The sequence below is a fragment of the Notamacropus eugenii genome, chromosome 6, assembly GCF_028372415.1.
Source record: "Notamacropus eugenii isolate mMacEug1 chromosome 6, mMacEug1.pri_v2, whole genome shotgun sequence".
Taxonomy (NCBI): domain Eukaryota; kingdom Metazoa; phylum Chordata; class Mammalia; order Diprotodontia; family Macropodidae; genus Notamacropus; species Notamacropus eugenii.
Genome location: NC_092877.1, coordinates 75,528,340 through 75,551,365, shown reverse-complemented (window position 1 = coordinate 75,551,365; position 23,026 = coordinate 75,528,340). Strand labels below are relative to the sequence as shown.

The 23,026-nt window shown below is 39.0% G+C and overlaps 1 protein-coding gene and 1 pseudogene across 5 annotated transcripts in view; both read right to left on the bottom strand.

Annotated features, from left to right (window-relative positions):
• LOC140511308 (cytosolic beta-glucosidase-like) overlaps nt 1-23,026 on the bottom strand; it is a 408,352-nt gene that overhangs the window by 151,642 nt on the left and 233,684 nt on the right. The gene's annotated exons all lie outside the window — the stretch shown is intronic.
• LOC140511297 (26S proteasome non-ATPase regulatory subunit 13 pseudogene) lies at nt 4,653-21,504 on the bottom strand (annotated as a pseudogene).

Below are 23,026 nucleotides of genomic sequence, written 5' to 3'. Positions count from 1 at the left end.
GGGCAGATTAGAGAGGAGAGACTCTTGAGGCAGGGAGGCCAATTAGAATTCAGCGGGCAGGACATGACAAGGGACTGAACCAGGGTGGTGGATGCAAGAATGATGAAAAGAAAAGGACAGATGCAAAAGATTTTTTTGAAGTCAAATCCGCAAGACATGGTAACTGATTGGCTATAAGAGGAAGAGGAGGTTAAAGGAATGGCAAAAGAAGAATGGTGGAGAATAAGACTAAAAGGGAGGTATTAAACTCTTTGAGAAAGGAAAGAGAACGACCCAGAGTCCATTAGAAGACTACTTCAAGGATCTGGACTGAGTGATAAAGACAGATTGAATGAACCTCTGAACAAGAGAGGTTGCCAGTGACAGTGGCAAAGGGAAATTCTGGAAGTGGCAATTGAGAGAAAGTTATACCTCTCTTCTTCCTCCTGGTCTGGTGGAGAGAGGGAGGTAGTACGTGGGGAGTGACAGGGGAAGGAGGGAATTAGGGTTAGAGAAGAAGCCCCTAATGCTGGAGAGGGGTACCAGCAATACAGGATCACCCAGAAGGAGGCAGATTTTTGAGATTTAGAGTCAGGTTAAGTTTGTTGACTGGGAGCAGGGGTTCCAGAAGGCCCAATGGAATGAGGGGTCACAAGAGGACACAGAACACAAAAGGATAAGGCTGAGATGGATAGGGATGCCAGTATGGAGAGAGGCAGGAGGAAGAAAGCAACTTTGCCTCAGCAGACAACTCTGAATCAAAGGGATCATGGGAGAAACATGGAATCCTGTGCAATGGATCTTTTTTTGTTTAAGTACCACACTACAGATGCATGCATCGTAGTACCAGTTCTACCACTAATTAAATGTACTACCTTAAACGAGGCAAATACCCTCTTTCTGGACCTCATTTAGTATGTTTGTAAAATAAAATGAGAAAGTTGTGCTGGCTGGTCTCTCTAAGATCTCTTCCAGAGCTAACCTTCTCCAATTAATTCTAGCTGTGTTTCTTAAAAGCCTGTATACACATCAACACTTTTCAGATCTCATCCTATTTCAAAAATGCTAGAAGAGTTTTCCAGCTAAAGGAATCCTATAGGGAGGCTTTCAATCAAATAAAGAATCATCCCATAACCATTCTGGTGTAAACCCTGACTTTTTACCTATCAGCTTTCCCAAAGGGGCACACCTGAAGTTCACCACTCCTCATGGTCTCCAGACCTTTGGAAATGATTTTCTTTCAGTATCATGCAGATTTCACAGATGAACAGTTCATAACAGGTTAATTGACTTACATTTTCTTCCCTTTTGTGCCTGTTGGAGGCATACAAAGTCATTGACAGAGAAAGTGCCTCATGCGTAACCTCAAGGCAGATATGAAGCAAAACAGGGTGGTTTTGGACCCTCTTGAATAAAGTATTGTTTGAAGATGGAAAACATGATATCCATGCATACTCACCAAGTGTCAAAAGAAAGGGAACATTAATTGGGTATTCCTTCTCCTCCTATGTATATACATTTTCCACTCCATCACCAGCTGGATCTGAAACTTAAGTCCCCTGCATCTCTTAAAGAATCAAAAATGATAACATCTAAGTGTACGAACCCTGAACACAACAACTGCCTTTGAGGCTTCTGGTTTTTCAAATGGCTCACACAGAAGAATGGGCATCATTCCCCCTCCCTGCCTCTGCCATCAGATTTGGAACCATACTGCTCAATAGCCAATGTTGCCAGCGACAGAGGCAGTCCTCTGGAAATGCATGCAGTACCATTGATCATGTACAAAAGCAGTGATTCATGTGCTAAACCCTGGGATAAAACGAGGCTGCTCCTGCATCAAGGAGGGGACAAAAAGGTAATCCTGACAAGTCTTATTGTTAACTGTCAGGGTTCCATAGCAAGCACTGAAATTCCATTCTGAGATCCTGGGACCCAATTCTTCTTTTCCATCACGTGGTTGCTCAGGTACAGCTCATCACCTGGTTGGGTTAGGAGGCTAGACAAGAGGCTGCTGGAGCAGGCCACACCAGGCCGAAGTGCCGGGGAAGATCACAAACCTACTCAGGAACCTCCACGCCGCTCCACATTCAATCTCGTTGGAAAAGGAAAGAAGCATCATCATGTGACCTGTCAGTGTGATTTATGAGGTCCCAAAATCTTGAAGAATAGGGGGAAAAAACCACTTTTGTGTGTTCAGTCTCCTCCTCTAGCCAGGGTTGAATGCAAAGATAGCAGAGACTGACAGGGATGATTGTGGGAACAAAGCAAAGGGGAAAAATATGATGGGCATCGCGGCCCCTGTATTGTGTTTCCTGCTTTTGACTAGAAAGCAAGGAGGAAAAAGTCGGCAGGTTAGAAATGAAAGCTCATATTTCCACAGTGATTTACCATTTAACAAAGAACTTTTCTATCCCATCTTGGACCCAGGGAATAGGAAGAGATGAAAAAGTGCATTGAACTTCTTCCTTTCCATGGTAGAGAGGAGAGGTTGGGGGGGGGGGGTACTATGATCACTATGTTAGATGATCTTGTTTAATAATTTTTCTTTGTTAAAAATGGAAGGATCACTATATGATGAGGATGAAAATATATCCAGAAATGTTCATGATATAGAAAAAACAGAATTAATAAAACTTATTTTTATTTTTTAAAAGCTCTCTTCACAATAGCACTAGGAAAGAGTTAATGCAAGTGATATTATTCCTATTTTACAGATAAGGAAACCATTTGTTGTTTCAGTTTCATCTGATTCTCCGTTACCCCATGTGAGGTTTTCTTGGCAAAGACACTGGAGAGATTTGCCATTTCCTTCTCCAGTTCATTTGATAAATGAGGAAACTGAGACAGAGTTGTGACTTGTTCAGGGTCACACAGCTAGTAAGTGTCTAAGGCCAGATGTGAACTCAGGAAGATGAAGTATTCCAGACTCCAGGCCCAGCATACTATCCACTGTGCCACCTAGCTGCTCACAAAAACTAAGCTTTGGAGGAGTCAAATAATTTGGCCACCATCACAACCTCCAGTACAGAGATATCAAACTCAAATAAAAATGGTGGCTTCTAACCCATTGCTAAGGATCCCTGCAGGCTAAGTATTGTCTTAGAAAACGAAATATGTTTCTGTTTTATTAATACATCAACATATTAAAATCAGAGAGGAACTACATTTCAATCTGGTTCAGGTCACACTTGTAAGTGCTGTGGGCCTCATGTGGCCAGCAGTGTTTGGTACCTCTCCTCTAGTAAGTGGTAGAGCCTGGATTCCTATCTAGCTCTCCTCATTCAGACTCATCCTAATACATCCTGTATTCACCTCTCTGCCTCTAATCAAGATAACAAGATAAAAATATCCATTCAGCACACATAAATGCCCAGCTCCTATGTGGGATCCTTGGTAAGGCATTTTCAAATATAATGAATCTCATGCCAGTGCTGTGATTAAAACACAAAACCCATTAGCAGCTGATTATCTCAGGGCTCTAAGAAGAATTCTTTCAAGTTTCCAGTTAGACTGGGCACCAGTTCTCCTCTGCATGTTTTATGACTTCAAGATTGGAAAACAGGAGTTCCTTTGCCAGGGCCCAATAGGGATGTGATCTTCCATCATCTCCCAACGTGGAAAGCCTTTGGTGTCCTGATTACACCCCAATTAAATAAAAAGATGCCATAGTAGTAGGAGGCTCCCAGTCAGTACGCTCAAGATCCCTTAAAAGGAGCACCCAAAAAATAACTGGGCAGAAAGGGAAGCAGTTTTCCAGAAGCAAAGATGAGGAGTCCAGAGCCTTGGCACAGAATGATCTTCAACTTTGCCCCTAAGGGATCACCATAGAACAGCACGTGGTACGTGTGTGTATGTGTGTGTGTGTGTGTGTGTGTGTGTGTGTGTGTGTAGCCATTAGGGGACCAACATGGCGAATGTCAAACTTAACATTGGAACTCAGGTCCTTCTGACTGCAAGTCTAGATTCCCTTTCCACTATACCACTGACTCTTAAAAGAATAAACTACAAACCCCTTAATCTGGGATTTAAATCACTCTACAATTTTTTTTTTTCTAACGTACCTTTCTAGTCTCATTTTCACTGTTCTTCTCATCCCTGTTTCAACCAAATCATATTGCTGTCCTCCTCCAGTTCTCCTTTGCTCTCTCTAAATTCCAAGCACAGGCTAAATATATAAGAGGGCACTCCTTCTACACCTAAATTTTCTTGTTTCAGGGTCCAGATCACCACCATTCTGAAGTTTCTTAGCTGACTTCATGTGAATTAGTTCTACCTTAACTCATACATTTTTAAATATATATTTTAATATTTTTTCTTTTTTAAAATTCTAATTTATTATTTATTTTAGTTTTCAACATTAATTTCCACAAGATTTTGAGCTCCAAATTTTCTCCCTATCACTCCCCTCTGCCCACCCCAAGACAGTGTGCATTCTGATTACCCCTTCACCCAATCTGCCCTCCCTTCTATCACACTCTTCTCTTCTCTTATCTCCCTCCCCTCTATTTTTTTGAAGGACAAGATAGATTTCTGTACCTCATTGCCTGTATATCTTATTTTCCAGTAGCATGTAAGAAGAATTTTGAACATTTGTTTTTAAAACTTTGAGTTCCAATTCTCTCCCTTCCTCCCTCCCCACCCATCTCCACTGAGAAAGTAAGCAATTCAATACAGGTTATACACATGTAGTTATGCAAAAGACTTCCAAAAACATTATATTGTGGAAGACTAACTATCCTGTCCCTTCATTTATCCTATTCTCTCTTTTGATCATATCCTTCCTCAAAAGTATTTACTTCTAATTATGCCCTCCTCCCATTTGCCTTCCCTTCTATCAACCCCCCACCCTCTTCATATCCCCTTCTCCCCTACTTTCCTGTAGTGTAAGATAGAGTTTCATAGCAAATTGAGTGTGCATGTTATTCCCTCCTTAAGCCAAATGTAATAAGAGTAAGATTCTTTTTTTCCCTCTCACCTCCCCTCTCTTCCCTTCCATTGAAAAAGCTTTTTCTTGCCTCGTTTATAGGAGAGATGATTTGCCCCATTCTATTTTTCCCCTTATCCTTCCAATATATTCCTTTCTTACTCATTAATTTATTTTTTAGCTATCATCCCTTCCTATTCAACTGTATATAATCACTCCAACTACCCTAATACTGAGAAAATTCTCAAGGGTTATAAAGATTATCTTTCCATGTAGGAATATAAACAGTTCAACTTTAGTAAATCCCTTATGATTTCTCTTTCCTGTTTACCTTTCCATGCTTCTCTTGATTCTTGTGTTTGAAAATCAGATTTTCTATTCCGCTCTGGTCTTTTCATCAAGAATGCTTGAAAGTCCTCTGTTTCATTAAATGACCATTTTTCCCCTGAAGTATTATACTCAGATTTGCTGCATAGGTGATTCGTGGTTTTAATCCTAGTTCCTTTGACTTCTGGAATATGATATTCCAACCCTTGCGATCCCTTAATGTAGAAGCTGCTAGATCTTGTGATATCCTGATTGTTTTTCCAAAAAAACTCTAATTGTTTCTTTCTGGTTGCTTGCAACATTTTCTCCTTGACCTGAGAGTTCTGGAATTTGACTACAACATTCCTGGGAGTTTTCTTTTTGGGATCTGTTTCAGGAGGTGATCAGTGGATTCTCTCAATATTTATTTTACCCTCTGATTCTAGGATATCAGGCCAGTTTTCCTTGATAATTCTATGAAAGATGATGTCTAGGCTATTTTTTTTGATCATGGTTTTCAGGTAGTCCCATAATTTTTAAATTGATACTGCTGGATCTATTTTCCAGGTCAGTGGTTTTTCCAATGAGATATTTCACATTTTCTGCTATTTTTACATTTCTTTGGTTTTGTTTTATAATTTCTTGATTTTTCATAAAGTCACTAACTTCTATCTGTTCCATTCTAATCTTTAAGGATTCTTTTCTTCAGTGAGTTTTTGTACTTCCTTTTTCATCTGACTAATTCTGTTTTTTAGAGCCTTCTTCTCCTCAGTGGCTTTTTAGATCTCTTTTGTCATTTGGCTTAGTCTATTGTTTTTACAATGTTGTTTTCTTCAGCATGTTTTTATGTCTCCTTTAACAAGCAGTTGACTCATTTTTCATAATTTTCTTGCATAACTCTCATTTTTCTTCCCAATTTTTTGCTCTGCTTCTCTTACTTGATTTTCAAAATCCTTTTTGAGCTCCTCCATGATCTGAGACCAATTCATATTTTTCTCGGAGGCTTTGGATGGAGGAGCTTTGACTTTGTTGTCTTCTGTTTGCATGTTCTGGCCTTCCTTATCACCAAAGTAAGATTCTATAGTCTGATTCTTTTTTTCAGTTTTTACTAATTTCCCTAGTCATTTATTTGACTTTTGAGCTCTTTGTCAAGGTAGATGCCTGCTTCCAGTGGGGGTGGGAGGTGATTGCCAGCATAGTAGATTCTCCCTCAAATCTGTGGGCCTACAGCTCCAGAAACAGTCACTGTCTCTGTCCCCATTGCTGTTGTGAACCCTTCCCTTTCTGCCGCCCTAGGGCTGAGGTCAGACCACTCCACCGTCTCACAGTAGTTCCACAGGCTTTTTCCACTGAACTTACAATTTGTCCTCTGTGTTTTGGGGTCCTGAAGTCTCGAAACTTCCACAGATGTGATAGATTCAGTCTCCCCAAGGCCTGTTCAGGTCTTGTCTGTGCCTGTGTGACCCTCGCTGGACTGCACCCTGAGCCCTGCAGTGGCACAATAGGCACTTCTCGGCAACTTTCTAGGCTGTCTTGGGCTGGGATTTGCTTCACTCTGTCATTCTGTGGATTCTGCATCTCCAGAATTTGTTTAGAGCCATTTTTTACAGGTATGTGATTGGGCTTGGGGGCAGCACTCTAGAATGTGAGTGCTGTTACTCTGCCATCTTGGCTCTGCCCCTCTGTTTTAATATTTTTGATTAACAAAAATCCACCCTCTCTTTCTCTCACATTCCCACCCCAAACTGAAAGAGAAAAACAAACATTTTTTTTTAACAAATATGCATAGTTAAACAAAGCAAAATCCCATATTGGCTGACTCATACTTATTTGAGTAAATATCTTGTCTCCCCTATTACATTTATAAACTCCTTGAGTTCAGGAATCATGCCCAATTTAGTCTCTGTAGCCCTAGAGCCTGTGTCCTGCAAAACTAAAATGAATTGCATTGAGACCACCTAGCTCATAACAACTCCTATTAGGTAGGTTGTGGATTTATTATTATCCCCATTATATAAATAAGGAACTTCACAGAGTTTAGATAGTGCAGAGGGTTTAAGTAATTTGCCTACTAAGTAACAGAGCTAGACTTGATTTTGTGTTTCCTGATGGGAGTAGGAGGTGAAGAGGGATGGGATATATCTGGAAGAGAAGAGCAGTACCACTCACTTTGCCTTGATGGTGGTCTGAAGGTATTGGGGATGTCTTACGGTTTAGGAGGTTATTAAGAGTCTCTGGTCTTTTTAACACTGGACAGTCAAACTACTCAAATCAATAAAATTTGGATTTAAAATTTAAAAAAAAAAAACCTTTTACTAACTGCCTACTAGGTGGAAGGCACTATGGTAGGTGCTGGTATCTCCTTTCATTCATTCAACAAGTAGTTATTAAATACTTACTACACACCAGACCATATTCTAGACTCTGGTGATACAATAACTTAAAGAAATCCATCCCTACCCTCAAGGAGTTTCCATTCTCCTTAAGGTCCTCTGCTATACACCTCACAAGGTCAATAGGCATCAAAATGGGCCTTCCTATAACATGGAAATCTAGAGGGAATATCAAAACAGTAGTCACTAAAACAATTTTATACTGGTTAAAGAACAGAGTTATAGTCAAGGAAACTTGAAGAGAAATATAATGGCCTTAGATTTTTAGTGAAGCAATTCCTAATGCCAACACTTTTTGTACAGGAGAATATAGCTTCCCCAACCAGTGACAGGAAAATGCTTCAAAGGGCTACTTTTTTGACATGTTGTGCCCTGTCATACCACTTTTTCAAAAGATAAATACTGCTTTCCCTAGCCTGGTGAGGTCAAGATTAGGATGTGCCCAAGTCTGTGCTCAAATGGTTCCCACTGAGGTGCCAAAAGCTTCCCTGTGCTGAAGAAGACAGGGAGAAATTTCAAATGACACAGTGCATGTGGTAAGGATCAAAGAAAAAAAATAATGGTACAAGAAAACAGAAGAGGACATAAAACTGTGCTAGAAGAGGAATCTAAATCATAACCAGTGTAGCCTCAGTTTCCCACCAAGCCTGGAGTATTTTGTACAAGATTCTCCTAATTGATGGAGAGGATGCTGACATATGTGGCATCTCATAAATATTTTCTTTACAACTTAGGAGTATCTTATACAAAATGCCTCAGACTTGGCTGGATAGCTGGATCACACCAGAATTGCTTATTGCAAAGCTGAAGGTAATAGGAGTAGAGGAAAAGAAAGCTTGTTGAAAATGAAGAGCACAGTCAAATCTGGAGAGCCAGCAGGAAGCAAGGTCTGAGATTTAGGAGCCAAAGGTTTAGTACCAGATAAAAAACAAAGTATTGTGCTAGACAAGAAGAATTCCAGTTTATTGGACTGTCTGTGCTACACATACAGAGGTCAGTTTTTCAGTCCAGCTGAGCTTAGTCAGACTCTACCCTCCAGCATCCCTGGAATTCTTTTTAATTGGAGAATTACTTTTAGTATCTCCTTCATCATTTCAGCAACTGTGGACTCTAGAGGGCCAAAAACAAGCAGTCACTCTTTCTTCTCCGTATCAGCCACCAATGTCCTCACAAACAGAATGTTTCCTTTTCTAGCTCTGAAGCAGCATAAGAAAAGTCTTCTGCTACCATCAAAATAAAAGAATCAAAAGAACTCGTCTTGCCTTCATCTAGGTTTACTGTTGCCTGGAGCAGGAAACACAGGAAGAGAATGTAGGAAGAAGCTTACTTCAGGCTCCAGAGGAACTGATGTCTAAACTTCTCTTGACTGCAGCTTTCAGAACAAAAGTTCTTATCCTCTTTAAGAGTGTTGGATGTCTTTGGGATAGACTATGGATGTTTTTAATAGAATGTTTTTAATAGAATGTTTTTAAATATACAATAAAATACATAGAAGTTCCAAGAAAACTAACTTTGATGAAATGTAATTCTTGAAATACACACATGCATATGTGTATATACACATACATATTATACGCATATATAAATATATATATGTATGTATATATAAAGTTTGCAGTGCCCAAATTAAGAAACCCTGCCTAGAACTTAATACTAGGTAAGACGTCAAGACCTCAGTCCCCTGAACGATGTGGAATATGTTATGTTCTAAAGAGGAAAATAGAAAAGGAAAAAAATCATAAGAAGGATAAGGACAAAGAAGTATTAGATTTTAAAATCCATTACAAAGTAGTAGTCATTAAAAATGATTTTGTGCTGATTAAGAAACAGAATTGCAAAATATATCCAACAAACAAATACAGTAACCTACTGATCTATAAATGCAAAGAACCCAGCTACTGGGGTTAGAATTCACTATTTGACAAAAACTACTGGGAAAACTGGAAAGTAGATTGGCAGAAACTAGATATGCACTAATATCTCAAACCTTACACTAAGAAAAGCTACAAATGGTTACATCACCTAAACATAAAGGATGATATAGTGATCAAACTAGAGGAGCAAGAAAGAGATTACTTTTCAGAACTATGGATAGGAGAAAAGTTCATGACCAAACAAGAGGATCACAAAAGATAAAATGGATAGTTTTGATTACATGAATTGTTTAAAGTTTCTGCACAAAATCAATGCAACTAAAATTATAAAAGGGATGGTTAACAGAGAAAAAAATTTCCAAGATATGTAAGGAACTAATTCAAAATTATAAGAATAAGAACTATTCTATTTCCCAGATGATAAATGGCCAAAGGATAAATATAGGCAGTTTTCAGAGGAAGAAATACAAAATATCAATAACCATTTGAAAAATGTTCCAAATAAATAAGAATTAGAGAAGTATAAAATTAAATTAAAGTATCTCTAATGTTCCACCTCTTGCCGTCAGACTGATAAATTTGATTTAAAAAGAAGGAAAATGACATATTTTATAAATTATAGGAAAAGAGTTACATTGTTGCCCTGTTGGAGCTATGAATTGGTCCATTTCTGAAAAGCAATTTGGAACTGTGTGTGTGTGTGTGTGTGTGTGTGTGTGTGTGTGTGTGTGTGTGTGCCCTATGATCCAGGCATATAGCTACTATGCCTATATCCCAAAGAAATCAAAGCAAGGAAAGAATCCATATGTACAAAAATATTTATAACAGTTTTTGCATCAGCAAAGAACTGAAAACTAAAGGAGTGAACATAAAATGGGTAATAGAATAAATTATGCTATATAAATGTATTGAGATTTTACCGTAACATAAGAAATAACAAAAAGGATAGTTTTAGAGAAAGCTGAGTAGGTTTCTATAAACTGATGCAGCAGCAAGTGAACAGAGCAGGAGAACAATAATAACATTGTAAAAAACAACCAACTTTGAAACACTTAAGAAAGCTGATCGATTCAATGACCAGTCACGATTCCAGAAAATCAATGATGAAATAACATTACCCGCCCCCTGGCACAGAGGGTAGACTCAAGGTGCAGACTGAGATCAATTCTTTTTGGATTTTTCTACCAATATAGAAATTGTTTTGCTACAAGGGTTTTCTTTTACTTTTTTTTCCAACTGAGACAGGAAGAAGAAAATATTTTTCATTAAATAAATTAATTTTGAAGCATGTAATATTGTAACTATATATATACTGAATATAATTGAATTTTAACTGAATCAAGTTGAATATAACTGAATCAAAAGCACGGAATCACAGTGTATTTCGGAGACAGTGTCCTGTAGTAGACAGTGTTCTAGACTTGAATTCAAGAAGACAGATTCAAATCCTCCAACACTTACCTATCAGTTATGCAACTATCTATGCGTATGCATTTGTAATAAATAAAGGGAACTTCTATAACTTCTGCTTCTATTATATCCTTTCAACAAATACTCCTTTGTAACAGCTAATTGATAGTTATTGGTCTAATGGAACTAGGTCAGTAATAGCTGACAATTAAAAATAGGAATGGGGGCTTGAACTCATAGTGTCAAGCGTTGAATTACTCCACCGTCTCAAGAATATCCTATACATCTGGGGCAGGGGGATGTAGTTAGCCTTACTCTGACAGAGTAAGAGATCTGTTTATGCATACACTGGTAGCAACTACCTCATGAGGCTGTGACAAAGGTGATCTATGAAAATATAAGCATAATGGTGAGCAGAAATAAGACAGCATGGCCAGCTGATTCTGTACACATATTGAAGAAGCTGGAATACCTGATTCTGGAAAGGGATGATGATATGTCATGGAAGGGCGTGACTCCTGGTTTGAAAACATATTTAGACATTCTGTAACTGGCCCAGTCCACTAACCACATGGTGAAAAGAAGGATTATTAATTGGCCATATAGCCAGAATTGAGATGCATTCAAAAAGCACTAACCAGGCAAAGTAAGGGTAGTTATTCCTGCCCTACTCTGTTCTAGTGAGTAGGCAAGGACTAAGCCTCAATGGCGAAAGAAGGTGCAAGCTTTTATCTCCCCATTTGAAACCAAAGTGTGGCCCATAATTAAAAACTTCTTTGCTTTTTCACATTTATCTTTCCTTGAGTGAAAGAGAGTATATATGGTCACAGCCCTGTGAGTTTTAAAAGGTTTAGTGAGAAAGCTACCAAAAATCTAGGAGCTGGAATATGTGCTAGAATTTGCTGAAAGCCAGATGGTGAGGAGCAAAGTCCTCAGAAACCTATTTAACCCAGCCCAGCAGTAGCAGAGATATGGACTCATCCATCTATCAGTCATGCTGAATGGGGAAGTGAACTTGGTGGGGCAAATGCTACAAAAAATTGCATTAAGTCTGAGGTCATTCACTCCAGAGACCAAGGTAAAATAGGAAAGAATATGCAACCAAATGTTAGGGGAAATGTTTATAATTTCTATTCCTGCTATATTCTTACAATAAATACCCATTTGTAAAAACTAATTGATAGTAATTGGTTTAAGGGAACTAAGGCAGTAATCACTGGCAATTAATAATAAGGAACACATTGGAATGGGTGGGGGGGTTGAGCTGATAGTGTTAAGAGAAAAAATTCCCCCCATCCCCTCAGAGATATCTTAGAAGTCTGAGGGGATGGTATACTCAGCCTTATATACTCAGCCTTACTCTGGAAAAATGAGTCCAAAGTCTCTGTATATATGTAAAGTGCTTTGCAAACTAAAGAAATGTTATTAACCACAGAAATGTTAGTTGTCATCATCATCATCGTCATTATATTTAAAGACAGAAGGTGGTTGCAGTGCCTCAAAGTTATTATCCTAAATAATCCCCATTATACAGGACATATAGGTGAGGAACATGTAAGAACCCAAGCTGAATATATACTGACAGAAGGACAACTTTCTCATGTCACATTTTAATCAACTTCCATCAGATTGCATTTTTTTTTTTGAAAGGGGGAGTATAATCTACCTCTTCCACAAAATAGATTTTCTTGGGGGAAAGTTAAAGATGTTTGTTCCAGCAGTATTCTTGTACCATACCATAAAATAGACCTTTACAGGAAGAGATTAGACCCAAAGGGGAGAGAAAACCCAATATGCACTACTTGGAGGGCCTAAAGGTCCCACCTTTGGGCTCAGGGGAATGGATGGGAGACTGAAGGAGGCCAATGGAGTCTCCATTTCTCATCTAGGAGGACATTCCCCCACAATAAGCCCACCATGGAACCCCACTTTCCCTATGCAGTCAGCAGGGTGGGCAGTACTCCAGCATTGACCACCATGAGTACAGCGTGCAGATAAGTCTTTCCCTCACACACCAGCGGGAGCCTGTGGGAGGCCCCAGAAACTCCTACAAAAACCCAGGCCTGCCCAGACATCCTAGGTCAAGATGTTGTTGACCTGGTACTCCACCAGCATCTCCATGCTCTTCACATCTGTGCACCAGAATTCCAGGCCAGCCTTGATCTGGGGCAAATCCAACACACGAGGCTGCACCCAGGTCATATACACATACTTGTCCACCTTCTCAATGCTGTCTTTCACCAGACCCATGAAAAGGGCCTTCATCCCTAACAGTTTCACCTTGTTCACCTTAATCTTGAAGTTCTGGGCAATCTCCTCAAAGGTCAGCTGCCGGTGATTGGTTGGGTGCATGAAAGTCATCTCCATGAAGCATGGCAGCTGGATCTTCCAAAGGAGCAGGGTCTCATTGGCCACCAGATCTAGTTTCTGGCCCCAGATGGACTTCAAGGTCTAGAAACTCTCAACGTTACCACTGTTGAACGTGTAAAGTGTGTCAATCAGTCACTGCAGTCTGTGTTCTTCAGAGAGTCCAGCACAGAGTGATGAGCAATTCCCCAAAGTTGTAGACACCTCCCCCTAGAGGTCCTGCCAGGCCCAAGGTCTGGCCCAAGGCTCAGACACAAGAGCAGAGCCTTTACATGGAGACAACTCAGGAACTGCTCTGTGTCCTTGTGGTTGGACGCATGGTTTCTATCAGGTCGTACTTGCTGGAAAAGTCATAGAAACAACAGTGCATGTACGGCACACCTGGAAGACTGTCATGCATCTATTTGACATCTTCAGTTGTTTCCTTGGTCACCTGGAGGTCTCCAGTGTTCAGTTTCAGAGCCCTTATGGCAGTTTTGCACAGGATTACTGCCTCATCACTGCTTTTTACCTTTTTAGGAGTCTTTTTCCAGAAACATAAGAGCAACATTAGGATCTGTCATCTGTCTAACTACATGGAGAAAGATTTCCACAAAATACAAAGGAGGAACATACAAACTCATGTAGATTTTGGGGCAATTCAATTATTGGTAATTATTTTTAATAAAATATATTTTTAAATCTAATATTTGATCCCAGAAGTCTTTCTTTCCATGGGTCCACGTATTTGCCACTTATCAGATCAGTCTTCAGAAATGGTCTCTTGGTTTTAGAATTGCATGAAAGGAGAGAGGATCATAGATGCTTCACAGTCACTGTTGCTCACTTGGAATTGGGGGCTTATTGTACATTTTCTACAGGTAGATCTTATCTATGCTGTGTTTATCCCCCACCTTTTTAAGAGACTAGCAGCAGGTGCACCAGTTCTCAGGCTATAACAGTTTTCGATTTCCAAGGCTCTGGACTCTTCAGGGAGACTCCTGAGGCATACGTATCCAAAGTTAACGTGGGACAAGATGATGCAAGCTTTGCTCTCAAATCATATCTAGGAAAGGTAACTTCTTGTCATGTGTACATGGTACATTACTAGAAAGTGGCCATGAGTGCCAATAGAACAAAAATTCCATGAATGTGAATGAATTAGGCACACAAAGATCATTTGGAGAAGGATTTAGAAATAAGCAAGTTTCTAGGATGTGATAAGCAATGGAACCAGATTTGAACTGGCTGTTCTAAGAAAATCATACTTCATAGCACAATGGAAAGACGATTAAACTGAGGGCCGAACCAAGTGTTGCCAGATCTTTGCTATGTACGTCGCTAACTACCTGTGTGACATTGGACAAGTCATTTTACTTCTCCAGGCCTCAGTTTCCTCATCTATAAAATGAGGAGGTTGGTTGGTAATGGAAAAGCCTTTGTTTCACTCAAGATTTCTCCCCCATGGTAACTTAGGGATTTCTCTGAAGGAGAAAGTACTCTGGTCATTTTCTAAGCAGGAAAATTTGTCTTCCTCTTCATATCTGGTAAATCAGTGAGTGAAACTATTATTTTTCTCCACTTTTTATCTGGTTTCACAGCAGTTTTCAGAGGGCATGGAGTCAGCACCAGAAGTCTGCAAGTAAAGAGACTAGGGAGTTAGGAGAAACTGGGGAAGAGTACAACATCTGGGGCTGGGGCTCTGTGCTCCATGGAAGTAAGGTCAGCAGCAGGTCAAATTTGCAAGAGGTATGCAAAATAAACACTACCATAGGGAACTTTGGATGTCCTTGTCAAGAACCTTTCATCCTTGGGAATACTGCTTACCAATGAATAGGAATTAAAATCCATGCGACATTTTCTCAGATCCTGGAGATGTGTTCCTTTTCCTTGGTGTTTTAACTACATGAAGTCTCCTGCCTATATTTTCAGAGTAGGATAAAAGTGTAGACAGGTTTAGATGGTAAACTTCTTGAGTGGAGGAATTAGGTGTGGTTTATATGCTTTGGAGAGTTTCTAATTTGACACAGGAAAGCAATGAGATAGATTCTTTTATTATGTAAATTAATTCCTAGGAGCGAGGCAGGAACTTGCAAAATTGCAATAGTTGAGAGACACAGAACCAGTTTTTTAGTTAACGTTCCCCAGCATATTGCTTTGCAAAATCACAGAAATGATACTACCAGTCACAGAGACTTCAAAGCAGAGCTCAGAAAGATAAGTAGGGCCCGAGATGGAGATCTCCTGGGATCAAGCACCTAATCACATCTTCTGAGGAAAGTCTGGTGCTGGTCTCTGTAGCTTCGGATTGGGGAAAACTAACATTGCAGTCATGAACAATTGGGGAAGACTACATTTTTTATAGTTTAATTTTCAAGCAGCTTTCCCACTCTGAAGAAACTTCCACTTGGGGATAATATTCTCCTGATACCTCCCCTGGACTACTATTTCAGGAAAAGTACTTTCCAAACTTCATTTCCCTCCTTCCTCTCCCAACTTCTTCTCCATAGCCACACCAAGTATCCAGGTGCCCTTCCTTTCTCTCTCCCTCCCCACAAACTCCTCTCAGCCCCCTCTCCCCGCCAGAGCACTGAGCCATGCTCTGCCATTTTACCAGGGTGGGGTATGTCAATCTACTTTCCTACAGACCAGCTCATCATACTGGCAACTTTATGTTCCATCTTGTCTACCACTTCCTTTTTGTAAATTGACTCCTCCATTCAAATTTAAGCTATTCGAGAACTTAAACTGTCTTCAGTGTTTGTATTATATAGCACAATGCTTGGTAAATATCAAATGCTTAAAAAATGTTTTCTTTTTATATGAAAGGCAGACTTGTAAGAAAACAGAATTTTTTAGAGCATCAGAGTTACAGTTTGCTAAATACTAGCTTGAAAGTCAGCTAATCTCTCTCTTTGATTAAGCTTCATCGTTTCTGTCTTTCAAAATTTAGCCCACAGTTCATTTTTCCAAAGAAATCTTCTCCAACTAAGTAAAAGGAAATTGTACTTGTGTCTCACTCAAATGGATTCCCCTTCATACTAAACAAACTTCAGCATTTTCTTACTATTATTTAACCGACTCTCTTATGGTTCTCTCTCAAGTGAACTCCACTGTAAGATTCAGGAGAGTAGGGACCAAGTAGCTTTGTGTCTGAGTACTATATTCATTACTGATGGTCATGTGTTATATAGGCAGCTGAGCGGTACAAGGAGTAGTGTTAGTACTGGACTCAAGAAGACCTGAACACAAGTTCAGTCTCAGACACTTACTAACTGGCTAAGTCACTGAGACTCAATCTAGTTCAGTTTCCTCATCTGTAAAATGGGGATAATAATAGCACATATATTTAATAGGGTTTTGGGAAGATCAAATGAGATTAATATTGGTAAAGCACTTAGCACAATGCCTGATACATAGTAATCACTTAATATATGTGTTTCTTTTTCCCCTTCTCCATATATGTGCCCAAAAAGATGTTAAATGAATCAAATTCATGAACTTTAAAAAGAACATGGAATTATAGTGTTTTAAGGTTGAAAAGGATGTCAGCAGCCATCAAGTTGAACTCATTCCCAAACCAATCATCACCACAGCCTACCAAACACATGATCTGCTTGAAAATTTCCAGTGATGAGGAACCTATTGTCTCCAGTGACTGTGTGTGCTTTTGGATGTCTCTATTGGGACTTTGCCTCTTTAAAATACAACCTCTGGGGTTCTGCCCTCTCAGGCCAAATGGAACAAATCTAATCACACACACACACACACACACACACACACACACACACACACACACTCTTCAAATTGTTATCATGCTACATCTCCCCAGCATCACCCTACTCAAAGTCTTCTTCAATTTAAACAGTTCTTTCCACACATCACATGGACCCAAGGCCCTTTGGCATTCTGATTTTCCTCCTTTGGATACTCTCCAGTTTATCCAAAGTCTTCCAAAGTCAATACTAATTTATGTCAAAGCTATAGGAGGGGGAATCAGGAGTTTTTTCTTCCTCCTTACCACCCCCAAAAAGTATTTAAGTGGCTTTGTGCCCGTAGCAGTGTAGTTTTCTAAGTCCAGAGCATTAGGAAACTGGATAACAGAAGGTGGAGAAAAGAGAGTGAAAGTATACTTCCCTATGAGAATGCTAGTTTGATTCAGCAGATAAGGTTCAGATGGTAGAACCCGGTTTGAGCCCAGGTGGGGACATCTAATCCAGACTGTCTGGATGGTCACATTTTAAAAGTCTCACTTTCCCACTTTTTTAAGGACGAGGAAGGTCATCACTTGGTGATGTGGCCACAAGCTGTTCAGGGAAAAGACTTTGCTCAGCACATTTCAGCTACCGTGCAAGGCTGAGTCCATTTCAGAGAGCCACATAAAATAACTAATAAGGCAAAAGTGTATTAGTTCTGATAGGGCACTGACAGCAGCTCAGAGAGGTGGGTCCTTGCAAGCCCATCTTTCAACAATGAACTGACCTAAAGATCCAGGAAAGCCCCAGACAGGACCATATGGCTCAGTATAAAAACATATTTCAAACTCTGTTTATTATGCATATCTTTCAAAGGTTCACCACTCTGTGATGAAACATAGCACCTGCACAGCTTTAATAAGCTTCAAAACCCAGCACAATTATTAAATCGCAGGCACCTAAAGAATTTGTCTTCTTTTATGCTGTGCCCATGTGCTGCCCACCAATGACTGAACTCATTCTTTTTAATTATTGGGGTTTGCAGTATTTTGTAAGCTGCAATCAATATTTATTCAGAAAATAAAACTCCTTATGGACCTCAGAGTGAGGGCCATGAAATATGTCTCTCCTCTTAAACTTTGAGAATGAGAACATTATTACATCCAGAATCCTTCATTATACCAGGGTAAAAAAAGAATTTAATCACACCACATTGAAAACACAGAAATCAACTGTACAGAAAATTAATATCAGTTGATTTAAGTGGATATTTGTTCATCAACAGGATGGACAACCACATTCATTTAGGGCTCATGTACATACATTACATTTCAACATGCCTGATCAGAGTCAGCTAATTCAGCAAATCAATTATCAGGGGAAACTTCTGATGTCAAAGGTGTAATAAAATTACCAATCATCATGACTGCATATAGAGATAGAAGTAGAAGAGAAATTCCTAAAGTCAATGGTTCAGGTTGATGAAACTTTGATTTTTTTTTAAACAGACACCACCTTTACTACCCCATATAAAAGTCACAGATGGTAACCTGGGAGATTTAGGATAGTCTCAACTTTGAGGCCTTAAATTCAACCAAGTATGATAAAAATCCCCAGTGAGGAAGTCATGTAACATCAAGTACCTAGAGACCACTCTCTGTAGGACAATGAACTTGCCACTTAGTGAACAAGAAAGCAAAGGTTTCCTCATCAAGTCAAAGCAGATATGGCAAGGCAAAGTAGGATATGAGAAGAAATGGTAGAGATAGGTAAACATATACAATAAAGTCCCAGCTGTACTATGGTTACAGACGAACTGCACTTTAGTGTTGGTATGGTTAGACTCATAGGATCATAGTTCTTGAAAGAACCTTCAATAACATCATCTCCAAAATTCTCATTTTACAGATAAGGCCCAGAGACTTGACCAAAGGTTAGTCTTGAGAGAAGATAACTCTTGCAGAACATGTCTAAAGATGTAAAGAGCATTTTAGAGACAGGGAGGGAAGGACTCTTAAGTGATGCTGCTGTAGACTTGGAGACAAAACAAAACACAATAGAGAGTGTGTGTCTTGTGAATTACCTGAAACAAGCAACAATTTGCTTCCACAGATATATATGTTTGTCTCAGAATATGCGACCTTGAATAGATGAAACTAAATTGAACTAGATTCCCAACTTTAACCTAGTTCTCTCTCATTCAAGTGCAGAATTTTGTGTAATACATTTGTTTCATTTCTCTCTTCCGTTGGGTTTTAATTTTGTCTTTGGAATCTCTCTGCCTCCTCCATCTCCAGAATTTTTCTTTCCCTTAAGACTTTTATTTAAATTTTTAGGGGAGTGTTGGGAATGGGATGGTGGTGAGTTTAGGGCCACGGTATACCTGGAAAGATCAAAGGGACCTCCTCCCTGATTAGCTATTGGTCCTAATTCATGAACCCAGGGTTAATATCTTAGATATGCCCTAAGGGAAGCCATATTTCAATAATGTATAGTCCTTGGAATTTAGAAAGCTTAGGTTTTAGCCCTTATTCTGACACTAACTTTGGGTCTCTTTTTCCACCTCTGTAAAAACAAGAAGCTTGAACAAGGCCTCTTCCAGCTCTGAAAAATCTAGGAGATTATCTCTGTCTTTTCACTGAGAATTGAATAAGTCTTTCTCTATGTTCTTGGGCCAGATATATCCCCCTGTAGAGCCTAGGTTTCTTCCCGTGTAAGAACCAAGGAGCTATAATAGATTATCTCTATGTTCCTTCTAGTTCTAACATGATACTTTGAGGAACTGGGGGTGGGGGAAGTTGGAAGGGTAGCAGGGAGTTTGACTTCAACCCCTTTTTCACCTCTTTCTCCTATTTGTTTTAAAAATTAAGAATCTACTCTCACCTGTAATAATTAAGTTTGTTTCTTTGATGCCAGGTATGAAGAAATAATTAATTACTCTTAATAGCCAGGTACTATGGTTTTAAATAGGAAACTATCTAATGGCCCTCTGCTTATGGCTTCAGGAGGACAGTTTTCCCAGCAGAAACTTGAGGAGTCTTGGAGTTGCTGTGGTTGCCTCAGGTGCAGAAATGACTAGTTATAGCTCTACAGTTGACTTCGAATTCCTTTAGTAGGTGTACTCTTGGGGAAAGCACATGGACTCACTGCTGATGTCTCAGTGATGGCCCATGTGAAGAGAGGGGCAGCCTCTCACTCCCATCATGTAAATGTACAGAAGCTACCCAAGGCATATTTGTTGTGTTTACCTCCTAGAACCAAGGGCCAAGCTCCATTAGCCCAGTTTGCTAAAGAGTGAATCATTTTAAAGCAGCATTAATGTCCTGTGATATTACTAGAACAGTATAAACAACTGCAGGCCTGACTGTCCAATGGGAAACTGCTCTCTGGAGAAAACTACTCACCCATATACCATTGGCCAATTACTCAGAGTCTATTTAGTAAATTATCTTCTTTTGTGTGCTAATTGGGACCGAGTGCCTTGCAAAAGTTCACTTCCTTTATGTGAGTGAGCTGCTAGCTCCAGATATTAAATTCTGTCTCTCTAGCTCATTGCTGAAGCAGTCCAACTATTATTGATATTTATTACCGTTATTTACCTTTGTGGAACAGCCCACTATAGTACGAGGAATGTGACATGGATCAAAAACACGGGGGGGGGGGAATAAATAAATCTAACCAGGTATGCATACTAGATATGGTTAAAGATTTTTGTGGGGAGGATGTTTATTTATGCTCCATAGTTGTTGCCAAAGAAGTCCTAACTTTTAACTGATTTATCCTTTCAGATGATGCTGTGTAATTGATCTGCTATAGAAGTGTCTCCCAAATCCAATCAGCTTCTACAAGTTCAGCTCATAACACTGCCATGTCATAGGCATGGTGTGAGAAATGAAAGCAATAGTAAATGGAACCCCAGAGATATATTCTCTTCTTACTGGGCCTGAGCCAGTGATATTTGACCCAGCCTGGATTAAAAACTACAACCCCCTTTCTATAAAGCTTTCCCTCAAACTGAGGCACAAAAGGGTCTGCAATGAAGAATATACCTTGACGTTGAGAGAGAGGGAATGAACAATAACCTAAATGTTCTACTTCAAAGTGCTAATTACTTAGAAAAAAATAAAGCAATACTTTTGTCTTTAATATACTGTGTTTTCATCATAGTGAGTGACAAACAACAAATTCAAATATAATGGAAAAATATTAAACTTTTTTGGAAAAATTAAATATTGGGCTTTCAGAAAGAGAATAAGGAAAATGTTGGGGAATGAATCCTGCTCCTCCTCCTTGCCTCAGAGTAGCTAGAAATTGGCTAAATATACTTTTTTTTTAAAATAACTAAGAGTAAAAGGAAATTCCATAGAGGGGAGAAAATAGAATTAAAAAAATAACAAAGAAAAATTCCTAATAGAATGAAGAAAATCTATGTAGTAAGGGGATACCAAGAGAAATCTCCACCTGAAGAAATAATTCTACAATATCTACAAATGACACCCCACCTAAAAATAAAAAAGACTAGAGTGGTCACAAGAAATCAGACCACATTTAGAAAGCTTCATAAAAGAAATGAAGGAAAATATAGGGGTGAAATGAAATCTCTTAATAATATTTTTTTTTAAAAAACTTTAAAATAGTGAAGAACAAAAGGGGAAAAAATATCTTTAAAAAACATATAGAAATCCTGAAAAAAAATATATAGAAAATGGGTCTCAGAAAATTAATTATAAATCAAGAAATATTAGTGTAAATCAAGAGATGGTAAAATTAAGAGTATATGGGAAGTACATAAAATTAAAAATAAAAATTGGCCTGGAAAAAATGTTCAAGGAAAGAACTGAAGAATCATTCCAGATCCAATCATTCCATTCCAAGTTCCCAGAAAACAAACAAAAATAATGAAATAAAAAGTGGAGAGGTGGAGGGGAGGGGAGAAAAGTGGAATAGCCCAGCAAAAGAAATGACAAATAAGATACCCATTTCACATTGGTGATGACAAGTAGGGGCTGGGAAGCAACAAGAATCAGGACTCAGCCCTTTAGTTATGAAGAAGTAAACTGATTAACACTCTAAGTAGAGCAATAAATTGGGTTTCATGAAATCAGAAAAGAAACTTGCCCAAAGGCAATGGAACCAAGGGAAAAGTAAAGATTAATAGAATCTAGTGGTTACTACCAGAGAGGTCTCCCAGTTTAACTGAGTTAGAAATGGAATTGCCAAAGTCCAAAGCACCTAGGTCAAAGATTAAAAAAAAGAAACCAAAAAAAACATTGAAAGCAACCAGGATGCCCCTCATGCATCCTAAATAAACTCCAGTCAGAATCACAAGACTACTTATCAGAAAACAGGATTTTTAAAATTCATTGGAATGTGGCAAACTGAAAATGAAAGACAAGTGACTTATACGAAGAATCATTTGCCCTTCATCTAAACCTAAGCACCACATTAATTATTATTTGGGCCCTGATGGAAAAGAGTAAATAGTAATTGTTTTTCTTTTGGCCAAAAACCCTGGGCATCTTCTCCTCTCAATCTATCTTTTTTTTAATTATTAAAGGGGTCATCCCTTAGATGACTTCTTAAACACCCCTAATCCCTCAAAAGGCATTGCCTCCATCAAAGGGAGAAGTTGAAAAGACCTTAAAAAGAATGAAGTCTCCCACTGCACTAGTGGGCCATCTCTAGTTGTCTTGACCTATAGCTGGCCACTGGACCCAGGTGTCTCTGGAGGAGAAAGTGAGGCTGGTGACTTTGCACAGCCCTCTCTCACTTAAATTCAACTCATTTACAAGCCATGGCATCATCTTCCTGATGTCACGATCCTTTTCAAGAATGAAGGACAAACCACACACAACAATAAGCTGATTATGATATGGGGAAAAATAGCTCTCTAACAAATTTGGCCACTTCTAAATAGTCTTTGAAAGTCTGAGTTGGGGGAGTCTTTGAAATGCAGATAGAAAGTACAACAGAAGCTTAAAAATTGGAGCCAAGTCTAAGGAGCTCAAGGGCTATTCCAAGTAGATAGCAGTAGAGCTTGGTATCTCAAACTAAATCACTTTGGTTCTCATTATCAAAATTATCTGATCCTGGAGA